Raw genomic sequence first — 15879 nt, 5'->3', positions numbered from 1 at the left:
GGCCAGCCCCTGAGCCTGCAGCGTGGCCCCTCTACTGGGAGCCTGGTTCTTGGAGCACAACCCTGTCCCACTCACCCACCCCTGTTTTCCCTCGCACACCCTTCCCCCGCACCCAGTCGCCCCTATAACCCGGGGTTCCTTCTCAGGGCCCCACCTCGAGTCCACCTTCCCTAGTCTCTGCTCCTGGCCCCTGACGTCCGTGTCCACCTCTCAACCACGCACACACCTCTCATCGCCCCCTGACTTCTCTGCTCTTCACCTTCCTGATGACCCACGGGGCTCGGGGCCGCAGGGCATCCGAGGGGCCTCAGCCCCAGCCACAGCCTCTTGGACGATGCCCTTGCTCTGCCAGGGAGGCCCCTGCTTCCTCCATCACTGGGGCCTGGCCCAGGGGACACCGTCCCTCCCCCCGGGAGGCGAGAGTAGTCCCTTCCCTTCCAACTGGGGCTTCCACCCCCTCTCAGGAGCCGGTGGGGGAGGGAGAAGGCAGAGAAGATGCAGATAAAATAAAAAGTATGAAATGGAAGGTCTTCTCTTGTGCATTTCTGGGTGGTGGGTTCGAGGCCACCACGACAAACACGTGGGCCTGGCAGGATCTGGGGGTGGTGGTGTGCCAGGGGTGGTGGTGGCTGCAGCACCCCCAGGAGAGGGTGAGCTCCCCACCCGGGCTGGGGCCTCTGAGATTCGGGTTTGAGTTGGTCTGAGTAGCTGACTCCAATCTACTGGCATCTGGGTCATTTCCAAGGGACTATCCAAGTGGCCCCTCTTCCAGCCCAGCAGGGGTGTCCATTCTGCTGCTGGGTGTGCTGAAGACTAAGGGAGGGGTGCTGTGCTTAGTTGCTCAGTCGTGTCTGACTCTTTGTGACCCCAAGGACTATAGCCCACCAGGCTCCTCTGTCCATGGGATTCTCCAGGCAAGAATACTGCAGTGGGTTGCCATACCCTCCTCCAGGGGATCTGCCCGACTCAGGGATTGAATCGGCATCTCTTATGTCTCCTGCACTGGCAGGCAGCTTCTTTACCACTAGTGCCACTGGGAAGCCCAAGGGAGGGGTGACTGGTCTCCAGAGTGGGAAGAGAGAGGTATGGCCTGTGGCACAAACTCAGTTCTCCTAACGGCTGTTGGTGTCATGGGTCTGGGGGAAGGGGCACTGAGCAGGTCAGAGGACGCAAAGCTGGAACCAGCCAGCCCCGGATCAGGGCGTAGGGTCGGAGGACAGAGCGGGTAAAGGAAGGACCTCCCTCCCTCCCTAGGGAGGTCCTTAAAGTGACATCTCCCTGTACAGCTATGCAGGATGTTTGCTGGGCAAGGGCCATGTGTGCTTGGAATCCTACCTGTGCACCACTCCTCAAGCCCTGGGAGCTGCATCCACCTGAATAAAGGGTGTATGTGCACGCTCAGTCAGTCACGTCTGACTCTTTGGCAACCCCTTGGACTGTAGTCCACCAGGCTCTTCTGTCCACAGGATTTCCCAGGCAAGAATACTGGAGTGGGTTGCCATTTCCTCCTCCAGGGGAATCTTCTCCACCCAGAGATCAAACCCATGTCTCCTGTATCTCCTGGACTGGCAGGTGGATTCTTTATGACTGAGCCACCTGGGAAGCCCGGATAAAGGACAGTCTTTTCTAGTCCATGCAAAGGCACCATGAGAGTGCTAAAGGTGGGTGGGATTCTCCCAGGCAGAGATGGGTGGAGGGTGTTCTGGACAGTGGGAGCTACCCACACAAAGGCTTAGGTGCCAGGCATGAAGTAGGGGTCAAAGCAGAGCTGTGGAAGAGGTGGCTGAGGCCTTCAACATCAATGCCAAGAATTTGCCGGTAAACTGGGGCAGCCATGGAAGGTGGTCGAGCAGGAAGTGATAAGCTCAGTGCTGCACATTAGATTTTTAGCAAAAGTCCAGCTGCCTGCTGTTCACCTGGGGAGGGTGAAGTTAGAGACCAGAGCTTTTCTCATACGTCAGCCCACTGCCTCGCAGGGATTGAAGTCCATCCTTTATTCAGAAGCAACTTAGATGGAAAATTCCATGGTCCCCAAACATTCAAGGAGGCTGCAGCAGGTTGGGAGCCAACGTGTAGCTCCAGCTCCCCGACATGGGAAGACCCCTCTTCCATTGTCCTGCTCTAACACATCAGCCACCAACCACCAGCCCACCAGTCACTATCCATTCTCCTCCCCTCCTCAACACCAGAACCCCAGTTTTACTTTAGATGGCGATGAGCTCAGCTAAAAGGCAACATTTCCAGCCTCCCTTGCACATATGGTATGGCTGTGTGACTTAATTTTAGGGTATGAGATATAAGGAGAAGGTCTTGGAAGGAATTTCTAAAAATGTTCCTCAAAATGGAAACAATATTGGTGAAGGCTAGTTCTGTCCTCTCTGCTTCATCCTGCCTTCAGCCTGGAAGGCAGATGTGATCGTTGGAACTCCAGTAGCTACTTTGGATCAGGAGGTGACCTTGAGAATTGTAGCCATGTGCTGAGGCTAATAGAACAGCAAGATAAAAGACCCTGGGAAGACAATAATTATCTGGTTGTCCAGTGGTTAGGATTCCAAGCTTCCCTGGCTGGGGAACTAGGATCCTGCGTGCTGCATGGTGTGGCCAAAAAAACCAACCAAACAAAAAAAGACCCTGGGCTTCTGATGACATCATAGGTATGTCCATATCATCCCTGAGTTGCCTACTTCCAGACCCTCTCAGTGAAAAAGAGAAGTAAACTGTTAGTTTGTTTAAGCCACTGCTTTTTCTTGTCTCTATCATCAGCAGCTTACATTATTGTCGATCTACTGCTGCAACACAGATTACACTAAAATTTAGTGGCTTAAAACATCAATAATCAGTCTTCCCTGGTGGCTCAGCGGTAAAGAATCCATCTGCCAATGCAGGAGACGTGGGTTCGATCCCTGGTCTGAGAAGATCCCACATGCCATGGAGCAACCAAGCCCATGTGCCACAACTATTGAGCCTGTGCTCTAGAGCCCAGGAGCTGCAGCTCCTGAGCCCATGTGCTGCAGCTGTTGAAGCCTGCCCAAGCCTGCGCTGTGCAGCAAGAGAAGCCTGCACATGAAAAAGGAGAGTAGCCCCCGCTCACTACAGCTAGAGAAAAGCCAGCGCGGCAAGGAAGACCCAGCACAGCCAAAAATGAATAAATACATAAAATTATTTTAAAAAATCAATAATCATTATTGTCTCTCCTGATGTCTGTGGCTCACACATTCAGACACGGCACAATGAGAATGGCTTATCTTTATTCCATGACATCTAGGGCCTCTGCTGAAAGAATCAAAAGCCAGGAGTGGAATCATCTGAAAGAACGTTCACTCACGTGTCTGGCAGTTGATGCTGGCCGATGGCTTAGGCAACTAGGGCTGTTGGCTGGAACACCCAAACAGGGCATCTCCAAACTTGGGCTTCCTTATAGCTTGGTGGCTAGGGTCCAAGGACAAATTCACCAAGAGAATTTGGTGAAGGCTGTATTGCTCTTTGCCATCTCGCCTTCGAAGTCAAGTATATCACTTCTGCCCCTTTCTATCAGTTAAACCTATTTCAAAGGCCCACCCAGTTTCAAGGGGAAGGAACGTAAGACCCTCACCTCTCTGTGGAGGCTCGTCACCATCACATTGTAAGGTTAGCATGTGAGGTGGGAGATATAATCGCAGCTGTCTTCAAAAATGCAATCGGGGGAATTTCCTGGTGCTCAGGTTGCTAAGACACTGTGCTTCCAATGCAGGGGGCACAGGTACAACCCCTGGTCAGGGAGCTAGATCCCACATGCCGCGATAAAGATTGAAGATCCCATGGGCTGCAACTAAGACCAAATAAATAAATTTTTTAAAAAATGGAATCAGCCAACGAGCCAAACACCATTCCTAACCAATCAATGTCTATAGACTGGTCTGCAAAATGAGCACCAACAGTTTTTTTTTTTTTTTTTGCCACACCTCGAAGCTTGTGGTGTTGACCAGAGAGTGAACCCAAGGCCCCCAGCAGTGAAAGCATAGAGTCCTAACCCCTGGACTGCCAGGGAATTCCTGAACTCCAACCGTTATATAATGCTTGTTTCAGGGAGAAGGTGGTGGTATATGAGATGTGGGCCTACTAGGGGCAGAATGACATGTTTTGGTCATTTATTGGGACCCTCTGGCCTACAGTAGATTAAATACGGATGCAAACTCTGCAGTGTCTCCCATTGAGAGGTGAGATCTATTCCCTTGCTCTTTAGATCTGGGCTGGCCTATGACTTGCCTTGACCAATAGATTGTGGCAGAAGTCGGGCTGTGCCACTTTGGAGGCCGGGCTGCTAGAGGGCTTGCAGCTTCCACCTACGCTTTCCTGGAGCCCGGAGACCACCATGCAGTGAAGCTGCCCAGCCTGACCTCCTAAGAGGTGAGCGGTCACACACCCCCGCCAGGTCACACACCCCCGCCAAGGGCCGGCATCAGCTTCCAGATACAGGAGTGAGGCCGTTTCAGACAGGTCAGCCCCAGTGGAGCCACAGAGGACTGTAGCCCCAAGAATGCCCTCCAGGTGGGACTAGCAGATGAACCAGTGAGCTGATCCCAGCGCACACTGTTGACCTACAGACTGGTGAGAAATAAGGAATCCTTGTTTCAAGCCACTACGTTCTGGAGTGGTTTGTTACCTGGAGTGGATAACTGATACAGGCTCTGAACCCAGGTCCATCTCTTTCTTTCTTTCTTTCTAGCTTTTGGTCACACCATGAAAGATCTTAATTCTCCGACTAGGGATCGAACCTGTGCCCCCTTGCAGTGAAAGCTCAGAGTTTTAACCCCTGGACCACCAGGGAAATCCCCACGTCCACCTCCTACTGGAGAGTCACTGGAAAGCTCCCCTCTACTGGTCTGGTGTGTTTTGTTCATGTGTTTGGATTTTGTGAGAGCCAACAGTGAACCAGGAATGCTCCATTCTAAACCATTCTCAAAAGGAGAATAATGGCAGAGGAAGGGGACCAGAGCTTTGTCCCTAAATCCCAGAAGCCTTTGTCTCTCTGTTCTATGATGGAGAGAGAGAGAGAGAGCAGTGCCACACAGAGGGTGCCTGAGGGACTTCCCTGGTGGTCCAGTGGCTAAGACTCTGTGCTCCCAATGCAGGGGGCCCAGGTTCGATCCCTGGTTGGGCAACTAATTGCAACAAAGGTCCTGTGTGCCACAGCTAAGACCCAGCACAGCCAAATAAACTTTAAAAAAATAAATATTAAAAAAAAGAAAGAGGATGTCTGATCTTCACCCCCTCCAGCCCTGCTCCTCTCTATATTTTCCATCTCAGGAAATAGAGTCAGCACTCTTGCTTAAACTTGACACTTGTATAGCAATCTTTTTCTTGTTTTTTCTTTTTAACTTTGCATTAATTATGTAAAATTTCAAGCACCACAAAAGTAGAGAGATTGGTGCAACAGAGTCCTTTGTCTCCAGCGCCCAGCATCACAGCCATCACTGTTATTTCACCCACACGTCCCCCCACTTCAGAAAAGTAAGATCATGGCATCTGGTCCCATCACTTCATGGCAAATAGATGGGGAAACAGTGGAAACAGTGGCTGACTTTATTTTTCTGGGCTCCAAAATCACTGCAGATGGTGATTACAGCCATGAAATTGAAAGACACTTACCCCTTGGAAGGAAAGTTATGACCAACCTAGACAGCATATTAAAAAGCAGAGACATTACTTTGCCAACAAAGGTCTGTCTAGTCAAGGCTATGGTTTTCCCAGTGGTCTTGTGTGGATGTGAGAGTTGCACTATAAAGAAAGCTGAGCGCCGAAGAATTGATGCTTTTGAACTGTAGTGTTGGAGAAGACTCTTGAGAGTCCCTTGGATTGCAAGGAGATCCAACCCGTCCATCCTAAAGGAGATCAGTCCTGGGTGTTCATTGGAAGGACTGATGTTGAAGCTGAAACTCCAATACTTTGGCCACCTGATGTGAAGAACTGACTCATTTGAAAAGACCCTGATGCTGGGAGGGATTGAGGGCAGGAGGAGAAGGGGACAACAGAGGATGAGATGGTTGGATGGCATCACCAACTCGATGGACATGGGTTTGGATGGACTCCAGGAGTTGGTGATGGACAGGGAGGCCTGGTGTGCTGCAGTTCATAGAGTCGCAAAAAGTCAGACACTACTGAGCAACTGAACTGAACTGAACCCCCCCCCAACTTCTACCCCCTCCAACTGAAGTATTTTGAAGATCCAGAAGTTGTATTAATAGCATTTGATCCATGAACACCTCCCTCACCCCTGACATGAAATCTACATCCAGGATCCTGCCTACAACACCTCTCTAAACAGCCCTCAGGCCTCTCCCAGCCACCACCCTGTTCCAGGTCCCCCCCAGGGCATCCTCCTCCAGCGTCAGTCTTGGACTCCGATAGGCCTCCCCTTCCTCGCATGTCCTCCAGCCCATGCAGAATCACCTTAATATGTAAACCCAATCACATCTCCACCATACTCAAAATATACCAGGGCTAGGACTTCCCTGGCGGTCCTGGTAATGAAGACTGCATTTCCAACGCGAGGGGCATGGGTTTGATCCTTGGACAGGGAACTAAGATCCCATGTGTCATGCAAAAATAAATAAATGAAAAATTTTATTTATTTAAATTAAAAAAAGATAATTTTAGACTTTCATATTTTATATGTATATATATATACACCAGTCCTTCAAGGAAAACCCAGACTCCTGCCCTGGCCCTCAGACCCCTAGTCCCCCAGCCATCGAGGCCTGCGCCTGACCCTACAACAAGCCAGGCTCCTTCCCACCTCTAGGTCTCAGCACCTGACACCCGCCCTTCTAGCTCCTGGAGTCCTCTCCCCAGCTCTCCCCCTGACCCCCAACCGCTGTCTGAACACATCCACTCTCCTACCTCAGCTCCCTCTGCATTTCCTTTCTGCTGCTCAGCAGAGGTGGCAATTATTTTTATTTATGTATGCATGAGGTTATGATTTGTTTCTTCTATTAGAACTAAAGTTATGGAAGGCAGATGGTCACAGGTGTAGACCTGTGACAGAGCTCTAATTTCACCACTACGACCCCAGTGGCCCTCAAGAAGTTACTTATTCTCTCTCAGCTGCAGAACAGTAGATAATAATAGAATCTGCTGACTTCCAAGGCTTATCACCACAATTAAATAAGATAATATGCCACCAACACCGGCTTCCCTGGTGGTTCAGTGGTAAGAATCTGCCTTTGAGTGCAGGAGATATGGGTTCAATCCCTGGGTAGGGAAGCACCCCTGGAGAAAGAAATGATAACCCACTCGAGTATTGTCGCCTGGGAAATCCCATGGACAGAGGAGCTTGTCAGGCTACAGTCCACGGGGTCACAAAAGAATTGGACATGACTTAGTGACTAAAACAGCAACAATAAAAACACCAACACAACACTGCAAATCAACTATACTTCAATAAATAAATAAACAAAATCACCATGATACTAAAAAAAGAAAAACATAGTATGCCGCCATGCTTAGAAAAGGGTTTGCGACATAATAAATGCTCAATAAATTTAGGTGTCATCATCATTCATACTGTTTTTATTCATTATAAATAGGCACTCCATATTACACACACACACACACAATCACACACGCCAGCAGCCAGCACAGCACCTGGCACATAATTCATGTCCGGTGAACATGTGTTAAGTGAATGATCCTTCAGCTTCTACCAACACTTCCAGGGTGACTGAGGTCACAAGGTCCCGAGGATGGGCTGGTGGCCCATTTCACGTCATCCTGTGGCCCAGAGCTGCCAAAGGAGCTTTGTGTCGCCCAGCCTCCCCGGAAGTGGAGCTTTATCTTCCTTGGCTAACAGCCCAGAGAAGGGCACCCAGGGAAGTGTAGGCTGCCTTCCTGATCCAGAACAACCCATGAGGGTGTGTGCCTCCTCTGTGGGTCCAGACTCAGGACAACTGGACCCCCAGAACCTCCCCCAGGTGGCAGGCTGCTGCAGTTTCCGTGACCGTCATCTTCCTTCTTCGATCACGCTCACTGCGCTCTGGCCCTCCAGAGTTCCTAAGTACGAAGTGATCGCTGAGGTGGCTAGAAAGGGCAAGGACCCGACCCTGAGCCGGGGCAGGGAAGGCAAGTTGCTGCCTTGCTGGGTGAAGGTCTAAAGCTCCTGGAAGTCAGATCTGACAGGAACAAAGGAAAGCAGTGGCCATATTGATAACCGTGCACCAAATGTCGGAGGACGCGAACCTCTGCCCCAAGGGGGAGATCCTGCCCAGAATGTCGGCTGAGGCCAAAACCGGCTAGTTTTCTGTAACTCGTGGTTGCCAGGAAAAGGCAGTTGTATTTTTCTTCTTTTTGGCTGCTGTTTCTAAAACTTATTAAATAAAACTGACTAAAATACTGATTTTTTTTTTCAGTAGAGGAGTTTCAGTGTATGTGTTATAAAATACGTGTTATAACTAATATTGTAATATTAGCATAATATTTTAACAAAGATCAAGCTCACAACTCTAAAAAACACTTATAAAACAAACATAGTATCATTGAAAAATTCAGACTCTGGATATTTAGGAAGTTAGGAGTTGGAGTGTTACTGAATCCAGGTCTGGTGGCTCCACCGCTTGAAAACCAATTCTCAAAAGAGTTGATAGGAAAGGAAAGGTTGCTTTATTTTGGAAGAAGTTAACAAGGGGTGAAGGTCAACTCCTGTCCGAGAACCAGTTCCCCTCCACTGACAATCAGTGGCAAAAGCTTGTATAGGCTGAGGGATGGGGCTACATGGAAAAAACGGTTCAATCAGCTCTGACTGTCATCTTGAAATCGGTCATCAGTGGTCTGACCAGCATCACCTTGATTAAGTACAGTTAATTTCACATGCTAGCAAGATTATGCTCAAAATCCTTGAAGGTAGGCTTCAGCAGTACATGAACTGAGAACTTCCAGATGTACAAGTTGGATTTAGAAATGGCAGAGAAACCAGAGATCTAATTGCCAACATCTGTCAGATCATAGGAAAAGCAGGGGAATTCTAAAAAAAATCTGCTTCTTCTTCGTTGACTATGCTAAAGCCTTTGCCTGTGTGGATCACAACAATCTTTGGAAAATGCTTAAGGAGATGGGAATACCAGACCACCTTACTTGTCTCCTGAGAAGTTGTATATAGGACAAGAAGCAACAGTTAGAATCAGACATGTTCAAAACTGGGAAAGGAGTATGGCAAGGCTGTATATTGTCACCCTGCTTATTTAACCTCTGTGTAGAGTACATCATGAGAAATGCCAGACTGGATGACTCACAAACTGGACTCAAGATTGCCAGGAGAAATATCAACAACTTCAGATATGCAGATACCACTTTAATGGCAGAAAGCCAAGAGGAACTAAAGAACTTCTTGATGAGGGTGAAAGAGGAGAGTGAAAAACCGGGCTTAAAATTCAGCATTCAAAAAACTAAGATGATGGCATCTGGTCCCATCACTTCATGGCAAATAGTTGGGGAAAAAGTAGAAACAGTGATAGATTTTATTTTCTTGGGTTCCAAAATCACTGACTGCAGCCATAAAATTAACAGACGCTTGCTTCTTGGAAGAAAAGCTATGACAAACCTAGACAGCATATTAAAAAGCAGAGACATTGCTTTGCTGACAAAGGTCCATATAATCAGAGCTACGGTTTTTCTGGTAGTCGTGTACGGATGTGAGAGATGGAGCATAAAGAAGGCTGAGCACTGAAGAATTGATGCTTTCTTAATGTGGTGCTGGAGAAGACTCTCTAGAGTTCACTGGACAGCGTGGAGATTAAACCAGTTAATCCTAAAGGAAATCAGTCCTGAATATCATTGGAAGGACTGATGCTGAAGCTGAAACTCCAATACTTTGGCCACCTAATGTGAAGAACCAATTTACTGGAAAAGACCCTGATGCTGGGAAAGATTGAAGGCAGGAGGAAAATGGGGTGACAGAGGATGAGATGGTTGGATGGCATCACTGACTCAATGGTTTGAGCAAATTCTGGGAGACAGCGAAGGACAGGGAAGCCTGGCATGCTATAGGGTGCATGGGGCTGCAAAGAGTCAGACATGACTTAGCGACTGAACAACAACAAATCTTCAGTTCCAGGGTCGGCTTGTTTCCATTTCTTGAGGGCAGCTCTCTCTGGCAGCTTTTGTTATGGCTACAGTCTGGTCATCATGTAGTTAACTTCTCCACCTGGTGGGGGTTTCAGTATCTACAAGACAGCTCACAGGATATGGCTCAGAATATTGTCTACAGCCCTTGAGAAGAAACTAAAGGTCCTTGTCTATGCTTAATGACTAAACTATTGTGATTTGATCTCCTCTGACTGTTTTCCTTTGTTTCTGCATGTTCTTTCTTCTCTCATTAAACTTAATCTTTGGCTAAAAATTTTCCACAGACAAACTCAGGCAGAAGAAATGGGGCACAAGGACCATAGGTTCCTTGGTCCTGTTTCAGGAGGGGAATTCCCCAGTGATCCAGTGGTTGGAACTCTGTACTCTCACTGCCAGGGGCCCAGGTTTGATCCCTGGTTGAGGAACTAAGATCCCACAAACTGAGTGACGTGGCCAAAAAAACAAAAGGAGAATCAGAGTTCCCCTTGTGCAAGAAGGTGGGTGGCAGCTTCTGTCGTTTCAGAGACCCCCAACCATGGGTAAAATGGAAACTGCAATCCCCACTTTCAACCTGACCCTCTGCCTTGAGCTCTGATTCAGGCATCCAAGTGTCTTCCTGTCTGATTCAGGCCCACTTGGATGACCTCCAAATACTGCAAATGCGACAGAGCCCACATTGAACATCATCCATCTTTCCCAAGGGGCTGCTTCTCATGGGTCTCCTCCTCCATGAATGGCACCACCAGGGGGAGCCAAAACTTGGCGGCCACCATCGTCCCGGCTTCATCTTCAGCCAGTCACTGGATCTGGTCCAAATCCACTCTCCAGCCACCTCTGAACTTTACTGTCTCCTCCCATCCGAACTCTGCTTCTGCCTTGGTTCAGATCACCACCCACTCCTGCCTGGGCAGGGCCCTGAGGGGTGTCACCTTTTCTGTTTCTTTTTCCCCCAGTTTTGTTGAGATATAATTGGCATACAGGTCTTTCCAGGAGTCATGTATAGATGTGAGCGCTGAACAGAAAAGAAAGCAGAGCATCAAAGAATTGATGCTTTCGAACTGTGGTGTTGGAGAAGACTCTTGAGGGTCCCTTGGACTGCAAGGAGATCAAACCAGTCAATCCTAGAGAAAATCAACCCTGAATACTCTTTAAAAAAACTGGCCCTGAAGCTGAAACTCCAACACTTTGGCAACCTGATGCGAAGAGCTGACTCATTGGAAAAGACCTTGATGCTGGGAAAGATTGAAGGCAGAAGGAGAAGAGGGCAACAGAGGATGAGATGGTTGGATGGCCTTACCAACTCGATGGACATAAACTTGGGCAAACTCCGGGAGATGGTGAGGCACAGGGAAGCCTGGCATGCTGTAGTCCATGGGGTCGTGAACAGTCGGACACGACCGGGTGACTGAACAACAACAACTGTATGTGTTTAAGGTGTATAGCATAATGATTTGACTTACAATGATAAAAAAATAGAAAAATATTTCCCTTGTGATAATATTCTAAGAACTCTTAGAATTTATTGCCTTAACAACTTTCATGTATAGCATACAGCAGTGTTGATTATCTTGTCATGCTGTACATCACATCCCTAGTACTTATTCATTTTATAACTGGAACATTGTACCTTTTGACTATATTCATCCAATTCATTTTCCTCCCACCCCCCACTTCTGGTAAGTACAAATCTGATCTCTTCTTTTGTGAGTTTGTTTGGTTTTGAAGTATGATTGATCTACAGTGCTCTGTTAATTCATGGCATACAACATAGTGATTCAATATTTGTATACATTTCAAAATAATCACCATGATAAGTCTAGCTGTCACCTGTCAATGCAAAGCTACTACGTAATTATTCACTGTACTCCTCACACTGTATGTTTCAGCCCCATGACTCATCTATGTTGTAACTGAAGGTCTGGACCCCTTTATCCCCCTCACCTATTTCTCTCGCTACCCCCACCCGCTCTATCTTACATATTCTTACTGCTTTCCTTCTGGTTACTTCCATGGACCTGAGCCCTTGTGGAGAGTCTGAGGCATAGTAGTGTCTTGATAAACACTGGACAAATGTGTTTGTTTTTTAGTGTCCAGCAGGTTCCCTGACCTCCATCTGAACCCTTCCCCTTGTAATAATCCTTGTTCACGTGGGGATACATGGCTTGGCATGTGTTTAAACGTCCTAAGTTACACATTCAGGAACCAGGAAAATGACCCAAGATGGGTCTTTTGTGAGCAAGTTCTGTGGTACAGCATCCACTAGGAAGAAAATAAAAATCTACTCTTTTATCATTTCCTTATCAGTGAGAGAAACTGCCACTTAGCAGTTGCCTGCTGCTTTCAACCAAGCTGCTGGGTCTGTAATCCGGAGCTTCCCCGGCTCTTCAACCAACAAAATTACAGGCAAGTGGTGCAAGAAAGGGCAAATGGATGCTAGGAATATAAATTCTAGGCAAAATCTCAAAGACTCTGAGACCGGCTGGAGACAGGCATCCAGCAGTGGCCTGATCACACTGCTCCTGATTCCCTGTTCTGTCCTCCAAGCTACCCCAGCTTCTGCTTGTTTCCAGGCCTGAATTTCATCCCACATTAACCCCGCAGCTTCCAGTGTTTTACAAAGATTTCCTTCTGTTTTGCTTGCCATCAAAGGATGCTGACTCGCTGGGGGCCAAGGTACCCCTGGAAGGTGAGCATTTGAGACCTCGTCTCCTTTGGGGATTCAAAGTGATTAAATAGCCCCAGATGGCTGGAGATGGACTTGAATTATGACCAGATGGCAGGAAAGAACCTCAAGGGACCCCAAGAGGGAGGAGTAACTAGACACAAATTCGTACGGGGTCTGATGCTTCCTAGACAAAAAAGTCAGCATCATCTCATGAAACACAGAAACATCTCCCGAACCAGGCCTTCACTCCTGAGGCTGTGACAGCTTGTATCCGCACACTGCCCTCCGGTCCCATAGCCATGTGACCAGGAATGACTGCTTCATGTAAATCAGGAGCAATAGCACCTCTCCCCACTGCTTGGACAGCAGCAGGAGGCGGTGGCAAGTTCTCACTAACAAAACAAGCTGACAATAAAAAGCAGACTTCATCGTCTCTCCTACTGGGCGCTCCACCACAGGACCAGCTTGCTGTGGCTAGAGGGGTCTCGCACCAACCTGCAACCCTTTTTCTGGTCCCCAAGTATGGTCAGCAGAACGATGGCCCCAAATATGCCCACGTTCTAATCCCTGGAACCTGTGCATATGTTATCTTATACAGAAAAGGGAACTCTGCAGATGTGATTAAGGTTAGAACCTCGAAAGGGGAGATTATTATCCTGAAATATACAGGTGGAGCACTCATTTTAATCAGTACTTTGAAGTTTTTTTTGTTTTTTTTTTTTAATTTTTGATTGCTTTGAGTGGCCCCCAGGATCTTAGTTCTCCAGCCAGGGACCAAACCCATGTCCCTGCGTTGTGCGTGCAGAGTCTTAACCACTGCACCACTTTTTTGTGTGAGAGCATGCGTGCTCAGTCACTCAGTCGTGTCCGACTCTTTGCGACCCCTTGGACTGCATCCCGCCAGGCTCCTCTCTCCATGGGAATTCTCCAGGTAGGAATACTGGAGTGGGTTGCCAAGCCCTCCTTTAGGGAATCTTCCCAACCCAAGGATTGAACTCAGGTCTTCCCCACTGCAGGTGGATTCTTTACCATCTGAACCACCAGGGAAGCCCTCTTTTTTTCTGGGTGCTTTTTTAATCAGCCTATTTTCAGTGGCCACTGAGAGTGGAGAATCTCTGGGACCTGGTGACACCTCAGTCTGTGGGGTAGGCAGCTCACAAGTGGGATAGACTGATACTACAATTCTGTTCTCCGAAGCCTTGGAATTTTTTCCTCTGTATTGTTCCAAGGAAGCCCGACTCTTCCCAGCATGGGGCCAGTGCTTAGTCGGGGCTGCTGTGAGTCCTCTGACAAAGCTTCTGTTGGATGCCTGCATTAGAGCAAGAAAACCCAGCTTCCCATAATGCCCTCTGAGACCATGCATGAGTCAAGAGCTAGACCTTTACTTTTTGGCTGCCTGGTTTTAAGAGTTCATCCCTCAAAGCCAGGTCTGCCCCCTCCATAGGCTCCTGTCATTCCTCTTGGGTGTGATATATCTTCCTAACTTGATTCTGCCCACCACCCACACCCATTTTGTTTTTATTTTCCATCTTCTCCTTAGCTACCATGGGACCAACCTGGCAACAGAGTAGAGCGAGGGGGAGGGGGAGGGTTACAGGCACCCCAACCTCACACACCTTCTTCCCCGTCCTTGTACGCGTCCTCAGTCAGAATCCTGGCATCTAACAAGATCCCTTCTTTGATGTGGGGCCCATGCACTGCAGCAAACTCATGGGGTGCCATGAAAGATAGAACTTTGAGGGAAAGACAGAGACACTGGACATCTGTCAAACAACTGGCAAGCTGCTAGCTTGAGGCCGTTCGCGGTTTCAACATCGGGTTGCACTACATTCCTTTCGATGACGTAATCTCTTTGCACAGCTGGATTTTTGGCAGCTGCCATGATAAAAAGCAAATACTGCAGTGCAAGTCAATGCCGAACAGGAAATGAAGGTGACGATGTCCAGTCGGATTCCAAGTTTTGAGAAGTGGTGCACACACCCCACCGGCAAGCAACTGTGGTCATTTAAGAATAAAATATTTTTGTATCTTCCAATATCTCTATATTATTTTCTCAAATGACTACTGAAGTATTAAAACACAAGCATTTTTTACAGTGTTTATATCTATTTACTAAATGGAACTATTGGGTGACCGAGGGACTCCATGAAAAAATCAAGTGAGACACTCAGCACATGGTAAACTGACAATGTTTGGGAACCTTTACTGTAGGGACTTGGTGGGCGTGAGATGTCAGTTTCTGGGGATTCGGCTCTCTCACAATCAGTTTCTGGATTCTGCCAGCTAAAACAGATAGCACTTCCTGTAGGAGGTTCATGCAGCCACCTTGAAGGTCCTCACCAGCTTCCAGAAAGAGACCTGTCTCTCCTTGTAGAGTTCTTTCTTTTCTCCAGCAGATTATTGTGGCTCTCATGGGTATTATCAGATCAGATCAGTCGCTCAGTCGTGTCCGACTCTTTGCGACCCCATGAATCGCAGCACGCCAGGCCTCCCTGTCCATCACCAACTCCCAGAGTTCACTCAGACTCACGTCCATCAAGTCAGTGATGCCATCCAGCCATCTCATCCTCTGTCGTCCCTTTCTCCTCCTGCCCTCAATCCCTCCCAGCATCAGATTCTTTTCCAATGAGTCAACTCTTCGCATGAGGTGGCCAAAGGACTGGAGTTTCAGCTTTAGCATCATTCCTTCCAAAGAAATCCCAGGGCTGATCTCCTTCAGAATGGACTGGTTGGATCTCCTTGCAGTCCAAGGGACTCTCAAGAGTCTTCTCCAACACCACAGTTCAAAATCATCAATTCTTCAGCACTCAGCCTTCTTCACAGTCCAACTCTCATATCTATACATGACCACAGGAAAAACCATAGCCTTGACTAGACGAACCTTTGTTGGCAATGTAATGTCTCTGCTTTTGAATATGCTATCTATGTTGGTCATAACTTTCCTTCCAAGGAGTAAGCGTCTTTTAATTTCATGGCTGCAGTCACCATCTGCAGTGATTTTGGAGCCCAGAAAAATAAAGTCTGACACTGTTTCCACTGTTTCCCCATCTATTTCCCATGAAGTGGTGGGGCCGGATGCCATGATCTTTGTTTCCTGAATGTTGAGCTTTAAGCCAACT

This window comes from Bison bison, unplaced genomic scaffold (genome assembly GCF_000754665.1).
Source record: "Bison bison bison isolate TAMUID 2011002044 unplaced genomic scaffold, Bison_UMD1.0 scf7180017864080, whole genome shotgun sequence".
Lineage (NCBI taxonomy): Eukaryota > Metazoa > Chordata > Mammalia > Artiodactyla > Bovidae > Bison > Bison bison.
This window is presented reverse-complemented; position numbering follows the sequence as displayed.